Consider the following 15,097-nt stretch of genomic DNA (forward strand, 5'->3'; position numbering starts at 1 on the left):
AAAGGCAACAACCTGTGCCTTTAATTTCAGATTTGCTACTATTTAGCTTCAAACTCCAGCCAGTGGATCTTGTTACACTTTTATCTGCTAGATTAAAGAACTTCCTCCTGACACTTATCCTTTTGTATAGGAATTTATGTTCCTACACTTGGGAACATCAGAGATTAAAATCAGAACATAAAGAGCACTGAACACCACTGTACTTTGTTTAGGAGAGGATGGACTTATAAAATACCCAGGCTAATGTGACCACCTTTCACAAAGAAAGAGCCAATAAGAGTGATCTCCTCTCTTAGCAAACAAATTGGAGAAATAGCAGCAGCAGAGTGAGCCTGGGAAATAGTGATTTCTTGGCATTTTTTAAAGAACTGTGTCCCTACCCTATCACACACCATTCACTTTCAGACAGTACTTGCGCAGTAGTTTATCCAAGATAAGAACAAGTGCCTTCAAGAGAGTAGTTAATGGAATTATATAGTACAAAAGGGATGTTAAATGTAAACAATGACTAGAGAAGCCCAGAAATAGGATCTACTTACTGCATGGATGAAGAAAGTGAATAAAAAAGCAGAAAGATTGTGATATGTTTGGGCCCATAGATCTAGTCCAATTTGCAAAGGTATTGTTCTGGAAGGGTTAAAGGGATTCTTGTTGGGCATATATAGAACAGACTTCAGGTTCAAGGGATATCTATTTTCCTTAGAATGCATATATCTGCTTAAAAATTTAAGGCAGAATAAGCAAATTTCCTGTGTTTTATGTTTTTCTCATTGTCCAGCTGACTGGCACCCAGGTATTCAGTTGTATTGAAAATTCTTGAGTTCAAATGGTTGAACATCTCTGTGTAGCAAGACTAGGTTATAATATTTTCAGCTGGAAGGGACCTACATGGTTGATCTAGTCCAACTGTCTGCTCAGCTCAGGGTTGGCAAAAAATTAAAGTAGGTTATTCGAGGCATTGTCCAAATATCTTGTAAACACCAACAGGCTTGGGGCATCAAACAAAGCCCCAGGAATACTCTTTCAGTATTGCCCACCCTCTCAGTAAAGATATGTTTCCTAATGTCAAGACTAAACCTTTCCTGGTGCAGCTTTGAACCATTCCAGTGTGTCTTGTCACTGGATCCCAGAAAGAAGAGCTCAACATCTCCCTCTCCACTTCCCCTCCTTGGGAATCTGTAAAGAGAGATGAGGTCACCCCTCAGCCTCCTTTACTCCAAACTAAGCAAACCAAACATCCTCAGACACTCCTCACAGGACGTTTCTTCCAGCCCTTTCGACTGCTGTGTTATCCTGCTCTGAGCGCATTTGGGTACTTTACATTCTTTGTTTTAATTGTGGGACCCAAATTTGCACAGTACTCAATGTGGAGGTTGCACTAATGCTTAGTACAGTGGGATAATCACCTTTTTTTGGTGGGCTGGTTTGGTGCACCCCAGGATGTGGCTTGTCCTCTGGGCTGCCAGGACACACACACTGCTGATTCATATTGAGTTTGCTGTTAACCAACACTCCAAAATTACTTTTTGCAGGACACCTCTCCAAACTCTCCTCTTCCAGTTTATTCTTGTGCCTGATGCTACTCCACCCCATGTGGAGAATCCAGCATTTGGTCCTATTAAATTTCATCTCATTGATGATTGTCCAATGCTCCCTCTGCAAGGTCTCTTATTCACTCCTCATGAAAACCAAGACCACTTCCAGTTTAATATTGTCATCAAACTTGCTAATGGTGTATTTGACTTCTGCATCCAGACCATTGACAAAAATATGGAAAAGAAATAGCCCTAAAATTGAGCCCTGAGGAACAACACTGGTGACCCATCCCTTTGAACCTGCTTATCCCATAGTTGGACAGCTTGTCCAGGAGGATACTGTGAGAGACAGTATTAAAAGCCTTACTAAAATCCAGAAAAAGTGCCCTTTGTGAATTCGCTTTGACTGCATCTGACAAGTACATTATTCTTTAAAAGACTTTCAAGGGAGTGAAGTGCTCACTCATTGGGCAGTGAAGCATCCCTGGCTGTGCCAGGTGCTCTTGCATGATATAGGTGGGAATAACATTATCGATAATGGGAACTTAAACTGCCCAACCAATGTGGGGCACCAAGGATAATCCATCATCCCCTGACAGCCTTGGAATGTTCCCTACCTGACTCCTAGCCCAATGGAACAGCACCATTTTTGCTGGAGTTTTGGAAACAATCTACCAATGTTAATACCAGGATGGAAACTTACTGATGACTAAAGCCAATTATCCTGCAATCCTATAAACAGCAGTCCTAAATGAGGCCCTCTGATCTCCCCTGGACTGAAATGGGCTGCACTGGACTCTCCATGTGAGTGGGACGCCTCTCAGAGCTTGTGAACACTCAAGTTTGTGACATTCAGAGGACCACAAAGAGGCCTAGATTGATACTACACATGCACATGCACACACATGGTTCAAGGGGTACTTGAGTGCAACCCCAGGTTGCACTCCTCAAGGTGCAACCCATGCCTGTAGAGGAGTGCTAAGGGACTTGACATGAATATCTCATTGAATCCTAGGTAATTTCTGATAGGCACCTTTACACAGATATAGATGTATGCATCCCTTCTCCTGTGTGCATGCATGTGAATGACCTTCTATATACATTTTTAGAGCCAGAGAGGGTTCTTTTGCTCATCCATTCTGAGCTGTCTGTAATTGTTGTATAGGAAAGAAGAATCAGGTAAAAGAGGTTATGTGAATGGAGTCAGCACTACAGGGGTTGAGCTGATTCAAAATACACCTTAAGGACATGGAAGAGCACTTGTCTATGTTATGTAAAATATAATTTTTAAAAATATATAAAAGAGGTATTTGGGCAACTTTGGTTGTGGCTGCTGCAAGAGAAATGGGAGATAGAGATGTCCCTAGCCAGAGGACTGTTGACTTGGCGAGCAGAAGAGTAGAGCAAAGAGCAGGGGGGTTGTTGCTCATGCAACAAGAATAATTCAGTGAGGGATGAGGGAGAAGCAAGCATTGACCTGTTGAAAGGTGGGACACCAATCAAGAAATGTTAGAAGATGCAGCTAATGGCTCTTACTCTCTCAGATACAAAGGGATGGTAGATAAGCAATGGTGTCATGCAAAATGATGTGGTGCAATGATTGTGGAGCAAGTGCTGAAATCATCAGCTCTGGAAGCAGAAGCAGTGGTGACAGACCTTGCTGAGATCTGGCTTGCTGGTCACACATGCCTATTATGCTACCTCCTGGAACTGGCATTTCTGCATGGCACTGCACTGCATAGAAACACTATTGTGCTTAGAGCTAGCTCAGGTATCTCTGACATAACACTGTACAGACAAGCTGTATATTTAACACCCCTTCGCTTTTTTGGTTGGGTAATTTATAGCTGAGGATGCAGAACTGTCTCAGCAAATGAATCCATGTACTAACTGCAACAATCCAGGAAGATCTTCTGGTAGCTGTTTGTTCTTGGTTTCTAGGTTTGCTCCAGGCAATTCCTTTGACATGCCTGCAATGTGTCAGACCTGTCTGCATCTGTGTAGTTTTTGATATTTCTGATTTGGGAAACATAGATTGGAATGCAAATGATACCTGTAATGAAATAATCTTTCTCTCCTAACAGTAAAACCAACCAACCAATCAAAACAAAACAAAAGAAATCAACCAATCAAACAAACCCCAAACCCCCATTCAATTAAAATTTGTGACTTTATAGCCCATGGACTCACCTGGGACGATAGATACCCGTACACTGGTCTGGTTTTTTTTTCAATTTCTGCCTGTGATAGGTATCAGATGAAAATTTCATCAACATGTCTGAATTCCTGAGAGAATAACATTGATTTGGAAAGCATAAACATTGCAGGGAATTTCTGAGAAGCTCTGCTTTGAACTGATGATTTTTTAAAAGTTACTTAAAGAACAGAAGTGAATAGCCTCATACAATATGCCAGTTAATTTTTTTGACAAAGGAGGAAGGACAAATAGGGAGAGAGAATGTGGAAAAAAAATTATTCCTCAAAGAATATTTGATTTCTGTAGAAGCAGTCAAATAATGATAGATCCCAGTCAGAAATAATGTAGTCATAAAAAAGATGAATTGAATAATTTACTTGAAACAAATAATGTGACTAACTCTATTCCACAACCACAGAAAACAAACTTATCTAATAGCATTTGACATCACTTTCTTGGGAAAAAATATAGCTATACAGTCAGTATGTACATTTTCTAAGGAATTGGCATTGAGCACACTTCGAGTACTTAATAAGGGCGATTTTTCTTTATGACTTTAATTTAAAATACATTATGAAAATCACTTGATTCTACTTGGCTGCTGCCAGATTTTGAATAACTGACTTCCAAAGCCACCACAGAGCTGGAACTAATTTAATAAATTAAGAGGAAACATTGTCGGAGCAGCATTTGGCATCAGTCACACTGGTCTGGAAGTTTACCACCACGTAAAAACTGTATCATAGGACACAGTTTAGGGTCATGGCATGAGACATGGAGACTGACAGGGGCTCATTGCCACAAAAAGGGAAGTCTTTGCCATTCTTACCAAATCTGCAACAAAAAGGTTCAGAGAAAGGCCCTTGTTTTATGACTACCATTTGTGAGAAGCACTTACCACAGAGCTCCCCAAAATTTAGGTCACCATTTGGATCCAGCTGAGTTCTGACCTGAAGTAGAGACTGCCCTTCCAAATGGTCCATCATGTTTGTCAGTGGAAATCTGCCCTTCTCTTTAGTGGAGTCATTTTCTTACAAATTCTGGTTAGTTATCTGTATCATGTCTGGAGGGGATCCTCACAGCAAAATATTGAACTTGTCTGAAGCTTCTCGAAGAGAGGAAAAAAATACCGCCTATGAACTGTGTCTGAGGATTCTGTAATATTTAGACACTACTTACTGCCATCCAAATGTTCCTAGTAAGAACTGGAGCTGGTCAAAAGAAAAACACGTAAATTCTCACAAACCAGGCCAGAGTAAATTTGTCCTAACTTTTCATCTAAATATTTCAGGTCACAAAATTCCTTCATCATCGGTGATGCCATTAACAAAGTAAACAGACTGCCAGAAGAAATGTTAACAGGGAGACATGCCCTCTTACACTTTGGAAATAAACTAGAAGAGGAAGTTTCTAAAGTTTTAGGGAAAATGTTTTGCAAATGGCAAAGCAGATTTAACTGGAGGGTCTTCTGACTTCCTGATGTCTTCATGTACCGTCTCAGGAGAACAGTCGAAGGTGACAGCTTGCACAAGCTGCCTGAGAGTGTGAGCCGGTTTGGGAGGACTGGAACCTGCAAGGCACATTTCAATTATTTATATATACAGGGGTTCAGGTGTTGATTTGCAGGTCTACATAAAGGACACTGGGAAATGTTGTCAGTTCCAAGGGACTGTTTGCCATCTATTATGCTTGCTGTAAAGCACACAAGCACCCCAGGTTGCATGAAGACAATTCCTTGATATAATTTTGCTCTCTTACCTGCTTCTCCAGTCTTACATTAATCTAACATTAAAAAAAAAAAAAAGGCATTTTTTTATCAGGTTGTACTAGGTAACAGGAAAATTTTCTGTCTTTGAACTCCATGGGCTGATGGGTTCACCTACCCTGAGCCAATTTCCATTGGTGATATAGTATCCCACTAGTCATTGGCAAGTGGATTGGTACTTCACACAGTGATATCCAATCTTCAGATTTCTATCAAAAAATGCAGCATGCAATGTTATGCCTGCAAAGTAATGATCAAGGTGGTTTTTCCATTGTAAACAAAGTAAGATTTATACAAGACACTAACTGCCAGGCAGCTGGAGCTGAGTAAAACCCATCTCTTTCAGGGTTTGTTCCTGGTTCTGCTTCCAAACAGCACAAACGTGCTGCTTCAGCCATTGCCCCAATAATTGTGTTTCTACATCAATGGATACAATCTCTGGTTTATCTGCACAGTGGTCTCTCTAAGGAAATTAAAATGAAGTACAGTTTCTGATTCACCCCACCCCACAAAGTTAGAAATATTTTTATCTTCTAACACATTCTACTATAAAGCTATAAAGGCAGAAGTGTCATGATTAAATGGAAAGGTTTCTAGGCAAAGGTATTTACTCCCTGAAAAACGTATCCTGAGGCTTTGTAAAATTAAATGACATGAAGGAAACATACATGGCACACAGACTCTGTTAAGTATCATAGTTTATTCCAAAATCACTGATCACTTTGCCCACTGAGGATGCTACTCTGCTGCCCTCTCCTGTGGTTCTTAGTGCCAGAGTGAGAGCAGGGCCAATGACGTTGGCTGATGATTGGGTGGTGGCCGTTCTGCTGAGACCATAAGTCTGGTCAATAAGCTTTAGTGCAGGAAAGCTGGAGCTAGCATTTTCCAAGACCAGAGTTTGAAGTGAAGATTCACAGTGTGTGTTTAACCTGAAGTATAAGAGCTATTGAGTGCTCAGGCCTTCACAATCACGGCACTTATTTATTGTATTCATTTATTTATTAAATCATGTGGGAGATATTCAGAAACAGTTCCTAGAAGTCATCCCATTTCATCCTTGAAAGTATGGCTGTAGTGTTTCTTCACAAAAATCTTGTTGTGGTACATGGCACAAAGAATATACTAATACTGCCCTACATTCTTTACAATTTGGAACAATTGCAGTTAGGAGCAAAACAATCCATTTGTTTCCAGATGCAATATTTCTCACAATTCTATGAAAAGTTTTTATCAAATTTAACAGGAAAAGCAAAATAAATGGAGCTGTAGGATGTTAATAGAGATCTATCACCATTGTTACCAAATAAAGTAAGAGCCTCAAAGATTGAAATAGACTATGTAATATTTTTTGTGAAGTTGCCAGGGTTTTTTTTTCCAGTGATGATGTATAATTATGCTCTTGGGTTAGAGATAAAATCCTACAGGATGGTGAGAAGAAAAAAAAATACTTCGAAACAGTCGCTTGCTAACATAGTAAAAATTATTTTTTTCTCTCACTGAGTAGAAAGAAACATTTACCTCAGAGCTCAATGCTATTACTCAAGGTAACACCACGTCTCTGAGTCCCCCTCTGAGTGCCCATGCACTGCTTCAGTTTCAGCTGAAATGCCCAGACTACCTTCTTTTGTCTCTGTGTCACCAGAGGGTTTATGAAGTGATGTTGGTGACTAGTTGGGAGCTGTAAGCCAACCTTATCAGCTCTGCTCTGCTCATCTCAACCATGACTGCAACCCTCAGTTCCTGCAGAAGTGTATTATCGAAACTTGCCAGGAAAACAAAGTAAAAAATCACACTGAAAAATTTTCTCTACCTCTGTGATTTTCTGAATTTGTTTGTCATTTTATCCTTCAGCGCATTCCTTAGTAACTCTGTTTCTATGGCAAATGTCAGCTTGATAGCTTAATCCCTCTTCTCTCCAAGGTTGTTTGGGAGAAAAAAAAAATAAAAGAAAGTAAAAAGGGAAAAAAATAAATGTTTAAGTGTGGGTGGAGGGGAGGGGCAGGTGGAATGCAGTTTTCCTTCCTTTCTGAATTAAAATGTTCCTTCTCATTCTCTGTTCTCTGAATCACTTGAGAAAAGGTAAGTTACTTATGAAACTTTATCCATTTCATGAGAACCATATTAAATTTCTGTAGGGTATGTAATGCAAAATATAGTTTAATATGAAAGAAAGCCAAAGTGTTGTTTAATAAGAAATAGACAAAATTGTTTAAAACAAAACCAAAGAATGAAAAAGGTAAGGAATTAGCCAGAATGGTTTCTGAGGAGGCATTTGCTCTTCTCTGGTTATTAGAGAAAGGAGGATAGCAGACAGAGTAAGGAAGTGTGACTGAGGGCACTTAAAAGCCTGCTGGTACCCCCAGTCTTGAATTCCTGTGTGATGTATCCAACCAGTTTACCTGCTGTGTGTTATTTTTCCTCCAATTTATTTGGACTTCTATCCTACTTAAACTGTAAGCTCTTTAGGCCAGGAACTATGTTTTGCTGTATATATTGTCTGGACAGATTTTATGGTTGGTTTGTAGGGTTTTTTTCATTTGTTTGTTTCTTTGTAAAACAATGGTGTATTCTTCTTTTCTGATTTGGTTTGGTGGGGGTTTTTTGTATGGAAGAATTAAAAATAAATGTGTTTACTGTCACTTATCAAAATAGGAAACTGGTGACACCAAGCTAATATGGAGGGGAGAAATCTGCATAGAAAAGTTATAAGAAAGTATTTTGAGTCAAAATACATAGTCTTAGCTAATTCGAGCTGCTAGTATATGCATGGTCTGTAATTACTTGGCACTGCTGCAAGCATAGGTCAAATTCTTTCTACCATAATCATTTTGACCTTTTGAATTTCATTCACACTGAAGTGGTTACAATTACATCTAACTCTTCTTCTTAAGACTTTTTTGAGTACTGAGGCAAATGGTAGGAATCAAACAACACTTTTTTCTCTCTTTTTTTTATTACTAAATTATGTATCTGAGTCACAAGAGAAGAATTCAAATTTGTTTTCACATTTCATAACAAATAACAAAAGTACAATGAGATGTTAAGCCCCAAACTAGCTAAAAATAATTCTTCAGCTTTAGGAGATTTCAAAATGTCATGCTGGTCTTGTTCTGATAAGAGATACCTTAAATTCTCTTTTTGCTTATGACGTGCACTCTTTGCAGAAAGCTCTTCACTGATGCCTCTTGTAGGTCAATAGTAAAAAAACAAATACTTTGTCTTCTTTGTTAATCCTGTCAGATACCCATTTATCCCTTTCTTTCCTGAAAACATCTTTTTTCATCTGATCTTTTCCTCCTAATTTTCTTCAAAAGTTTTAAGGGTGAATATCCTTTTTCCATGATCTCCTATGGGAGATATATTATGGGACATTACATTTCCCTCATTATACTCTGTTTCCCACAGGCAGGAGAGAATATGAGAGTGAATGGTAACAACATTGTTACTCTTGGGAAGCTGATTTTAAAATTCTTACTGGACTGTATGAAATTGTAAATATTATAGGAAAAACTATCCAATAAGCAAGGCTCAGAGACCATGTGCTATAAATCAATACATAGATTCTCACAGCTTCAGCCATGAACCATTCCTAGAATAATTCAGCAGATGAATCAGCCTAGGAAAATTGCCATAGACTCTGACCTGCAGTCTCACCTGGGTATTCAACTCCTGAATAAGAGTGTAGTTTGAATCCATGCCAACATTTACTCAGCCACTTTTGACCCTCACAGCACAGCTTTAGTTTGTAGCTGAATTACTTATAGCAAGGCCTTCTTACCTTCCTCTGCATTGGAGTTACAGAAAATTTTCTAAATCACTGAAAGGTCAATATTTCATGCTGTATATGGAGATTCTTAGCTTTGTCAATAGAAGGAGGGAAATAATTTGTCTTAGCAGCACATTGCTCCCTTTCAGCACTTTAGAGCAAATCGCTGAACAGGATGCCAGACACCACCACTGAAATTCTGACCGCCCCCTAAAATTTTAGAGACAGCACAGCTATTGGCTGCAAGAGAGATGGGACCGTCAGGGGAGCTCTGCGTCCCATGAGTAACATCCCCCTTGTGTCCACGCTGAGCCGAAGAAGAATCAGGGGGACAGAGAGAGTTTTCTCTCTCAAGACCATGGCCATTTAGCTCTTGCCCAGCTGAGCCAGGCAGAACCGAGCCGGACGGAGCCAAGGGAGCTGGGGCCGGGGACTCTGGATCTGCCACTCAGGGCATCCCTCCTGCATCCCTCCTCCATTGTCATCTTTCTCTCACCTCTGGTGGGTTTTCAGGATCTTGCGGGAAGATTTTGGGTCTGGTTCGGTGGAGGGATTGAGGGGAATCCTGAGAAGCTCAAAACCAATGTAATTTTAAGAGATTTAAAGAGCAAACTAAATTTTTCTCACCTCTCCTTCTGCGGCGTCTCTTAAATCCTCTTGAAAAAGTTTTGAAATTAAATGCATCACGTTAAAAAAAAATAATCCCAAGTGTAAGTGGAGTCTGTCCTGGTTTTAGTAGCTTGAAAATACTCAGCAAACTCTTCAAGGTATGACAAATTCTCTCTAAAACTGTGAGATTTAGGCTTGAGTGTTTAGCAAACTCGGGTAACTAAATGTGGGATTTTATTTTGGTCTCTGTGGAAGTTTAGGTTGAATGTTAGGAAAAGGTTCTTCATCTAGAGGATAGTAGGGCACTGGAACACTCTCTCCAGTGGCCATGGCCCCAAGCCTGACAGAGCTTAAGGCACATTTTGACAATGCTCTCAGACACATGGTGTGACTCTTGGGGATGATCCTGTCCATGGTCGGGAGTTAGACTCAATACTTGTGGGTCCCTTCCTACTCAGAATATTCTATTATTCTATGATTTAAAAGGGACATATTGTTCCACCACACAGGAGAAATGCAAATTTAAAGCCAAGACTGCCAGAACTGAAGAATTTTATTTCGTACACATCAGCATAGGTTTCTAAGACTAGCTCCAGGCCTTTGCTGGTTTAGCTGGGTGCTGAACTCTGTTTTTGTGCAGTGGAGGGGCTGGGAATATATGCTTAGCCTTCAGAGAAGTGAATATTTTATTCGAAACCCTCGGTGAAAATTTGTCAAATAATTAAATCAATTCTATGGATTGTTAGGTTAATTCTATTAGTTGGGTTTCTAATAGGAAGAGCATGTTTTATTCCAAAAATAACACTTAATAAATAATTCATCAAATAACATTTGGCTAGCTCTTGCAGCAACTGAGAGGAACCTGTAGTAAAGCAAGTGAAATTAAACTAACCCTCAAATGAACCTGATTATTGCAGACCATTCCAGCAGTAAAAATTCTTTCCATTATTCTCTTTTTCTAGTGTACACATAAATTGAGAGAGGCACTTAGAGATAATACCTTCCTCTGAAGCTTTTGTGGAATCACAATAGTACATTGTAACTACTGACTATGAAAGGGAGAAAACTTTGCTGAAGGTAAAACATATGCAGTATGGTTTGTAACCATATCTATCCAGTCCTTTTGGGGTTTTTTTCCAGCTCAGAGCAAAAAAAAATCCACAAAGCATAAGACCGTGAATCCTTTGAGAGTTATTTTCCCAAATAACTTCACCTTCTCAAGGACTGGTCCTGCCTCAGCTTATTCAGCAAACCCACTTGAACTCTTAGCTACTTAGGAGATCTTTAACACTGGCTGCTATTCCAAAGAGGTTGTGTTTAACTCACACTTGGTAGCAGATTGTTGTCACCTCCAACAAATTTAGGGAGGAATGGAACTTTACCAACAAGCTTCTTCATTGAGCCTTTCTCCCTTCTCCCCACAGCCAGGTAAGCATGGCATCTCTGCACTTTATTTCTCTAGTCTCCTAGCACACCTTCATTCTTCCAGCTAGATCCTGTATAAGGAACAGGTGAGGGCAGTTAGCCCTTGCCCATTTCTCCTGGCATCTAGATGGCACTACAGCCAAGTTTTCTGCCTCCAGATACAGGCAAGGACCTCCAACTTGCTCCCTTCCAAATCTGCAGGAGAGTAGATTTTGAGGTCTGCAGATCGATATGACAATAATCTTGGTGAAGTTCCCAGTCAGCATGGGTAAACATTTGTGTCATCTACCTTCATATTGAGATATCTCATCTGGACCCACACAAATTTTGTCCCACCCAATTCTTTTGGAAATGCCCTCACAGGTAGACCAGAATAAGAAGTCACTGAAATATGGTGCTACAAAGCAAGTGCTACTCTGCAGTGACCAGCTGGTAAAAGCACTAGACTTGTTTACCTGTATGTTACAGTGACTCAAACCATGCCTCACACTTAAGTTGGCTTAATATGGACCTGATAGCCCATTTTCTCACTCCTATAATAATGTGAAACTATGCTGGTGCTTGTGCAGTGGAATTTGAGTAGTGAATACCTTTTCTACATGATAAAAAACCAGCAACTTGCTTTTCAGGCTAGTTACAGAAATAGGTTTCAGATTTGTAAGCTGACCTGAGACATTTACTTCATCCTTAAATTGGCAGTCATTAATGAAGTGAAACAAGTTTACCCCTATAATAGATGCATATCTTTTCTTAGGTGTTTTTTCTTCTGAATAAGTAAGTATGTGGCAGTATTTCTCAGGGGAGAGGCAAAATATCCTCTCCACATACAAAATAAAAAAAAAGGGGGGGGGCAGAATTAACTAAAAATAATCTCTTCTGGCAGAGCTTTTTACTATTTGGAAACTGAGGTGAAGAGGGCCATAATTTATTATGCCCAATAACAATATCATAGAAATGAGTAAAATAATAATCTGTCTATATTCTTCAAGGAAAAATACTACTGATTTTTAGCCCAGAGAATTGTTATTCCATGTGAGTGAAAGCAACACAATTCACATTCATATACTAGACAAAATATTATTTAGAAATTGGAATGGTTTATAGTATCTGTGGTGCATGAATTTTAGAGCTGTTGAGTTTGTCATTATTTCAGTTTCTTTCAGAACAACAATCAATATCCAGAAACAGAAAATGATGTAAATATTTTTTCAGTGAGTGAAACTTTTTTTTATGGGCTTGAAAAATGTTATTGAGGTTTAGAAATAAAAAGATAGCACTCAGCTTTTCGTTTGTTTGGGATTTTTTTTCAGAGTTATTTCAGAATCTCAGTTATTCAACTTCACCATTGGAATTAAGCCATCCTCCCCCTCCTGAATTTCTAAGAAAAATAGGTGGAACACGTCCTTGAAAATGTTCAGGCGGAACCATTTTTACTGACTACAGAGCTAGGCAGGTAATTGCTTAATTTAAAACATTAATTAAAAAAATAAAAGTGAATTTGGGGCTAGTGTTAGGTTTTGTGTGTGTGTGAATGTCATCCTAAATTTCAGTAAGTTCTTACAGCAAAAAAATCGTAAGATACTTGCAAGTATCAAAATATTGCAGCAAGGAGAGCTGCTCTAAGTGATCCTTTAATCTGGGACTGGGAAAAGTGTTTAATTGCCTGGTGTAGTGTGATTAAAAAGTGTTTAATTGCCTCCATATAGCCAAGGAATAGATCATCGTTGGAGAGCATTACCTTGTTACATACTTCTTCGCTGTATGGTTGTGCTGGTTTTGAGTGGGTAGATTAATTTTTTTCATAGTAGTTGGTTTGGGGCTACGTTTTGGATTTGTGCTGAAAATAGTATTGATAACACAGAGATGTCATTGCTGAGCAGCACTTTCACAGCATCAATGTCTTACCTGCTCCTCACCTCACACCACCACTGAGAAGAGTGAGGGTGCACAAAAATTTGGGACAGGACACAGCCAGGATGGCTGCCCCCTACTGACCAGTGGGATATTCTGTATGTATATGCTGGCATCATGCTCAGCACATTCAGCTGGGGGAAGAAGAAGGGAGAGGGGTACATTCAGAGTGATGGCATTTGCCTTCCAAAATAACCACTATGTATGATGGAGTTCTGCTTTCCTGGAGATGGGAAATGGTGACTGAATTCCTTGTTTTGTGCTGCTTACTTTTATGGCTTTTATTTTACCCATTAAACTCTCTTTATCTCAGTCCATGAGTTTTCTTACTTTTACTCTTCCAAATCTCTCCCCAATCCCAGTAGGTGGGGGAGGGACAGGCTGTTGCGACTAAGAAATTATTTGGCGCTTAGTTGTCAGCTGAGGTTAAACCTTGACACTGGTGCATAACATGAAACAGTGCTCTGTTGTTTTTTTATTCCTGATAGTGAAGAAATTGTTTCTAATATCCAACCTGAGCCTCCCCTGGTACAACTTGAGGCCATTTCCCCTTGTCCTATCGCTGTTTGCCTGTGAGAAGAGACCAACCCCCACCTCACCAAAACCTCCTTTCCGGTAGTTATACTGAGGTTCTACCCTCAGTCTCCTTTTCAAAATATTCTCACTTACTTCACAAAACCAACCTAGAGCACCTCTCCAGAAACCAGTCTGATGTGGGAACTATAAGCATGCACACAATGCATGCATGAATCAGGACTAAAGCCTGAATGTTCAGGGTATCAGTTTATACTTGTGCCTAATTACATATTTTCTGTTTTAGGCTAAGAAAAGCAGTAGAAATATAGGCCTGTTTTGATGGCATTTCTGACCCATTGCAATGTAGATTTCTGCAACTGGCAGCACTATAAAGCCTTTCTTCTGATGAGTAATGAGGTCTTTATCTTTTCCAAGGGAAAAAAAAGAAAAAATAGTTGTACTACTTGTCAATTATATAGTGCCAAATTGGTCATAAAACAAATCATTACAAATTAATTAGAAGAAAAGAGAATTGCACTGCAAATTTTGGAGGTAAAATAGGCTTTCTTCTGCCCAACGGTATTCATAAATCAATCTACTATAACTAATTATAAACACAACTTGTCACTGCAAATGGTAGAGCCAAGTCACAACATATTTATTAGTAGAATAGAAAAGAATATTTTCAGTTGAAAAGGGACCTACAAGGATGATCCAGTCCAACTGCCTGACCAACTCAGGGCTGACAAAAAGTTAAAGTAGGTTATTTGACTCATTGTCCAAATGCCTCTTAAACACCAACAGCCTTGGGGGATCAAACACAGCCCCAGGAATACTCTTTCAATATTGCCCACATCTCAGTAAAGAAATGCTTCCTAATGTCAAGACTAAACCTGCCCTGGCACAGCTTTGAACCATTCCTATGTGTCCTATTACTGGATCACAGGGAGAAGAGTTCAACACCTCCCTCTCCACTTCCCCTCCTCAGGAATCTCTAAAGAGGAATGAGGTCACCCCTCAGCCTCCTTTTCTCCAAATTAGACAAACCAAACATCCTCAGAGTCTCCTCATAGTATATTCCTTCCAGCCCTTTCAATGGATCTGTTACCTTCCTCTGAGCACATCTGGGTCCTTTAACATCCTATTTTCAATTGTGGGGTCCAGACCCGGCCCCACAATTAAAATACCGTGGGGCACAGTACTCGAGGTGGGGCTGCACCAACGCAACAGGAGAGCTTCAAGGGCTGTGTGGAGCCAGCAGCTTGCCCTAGAGCAGCTGGCTCAGTGTAGGTGGAGTCAGCAGTGATGGTGGCTGTTCCCACTGTCTCCTAAGGGGCCCATAAGGAGTGCAAGCAACTAGGAGCGCTGCCACC

The sequence above is a fragment of the Pipra filicauda genome, unplaced genomic scaffold (genome assembly GCF_003945595.2).
Source record: "Pipra filicauda isolate LSUMZ 115617 unplaced genomic scaffold, ASM394559v2 scaffold8_size5757611_pilon, whole genome shotgun sequence".
In the NCBI taxonomy this organism is placed as follows: Eukaryota; Metazoa; Chordata; class Aves; order Passeriformes; family Pipridae; genus Pipra; species Pipra filicauda.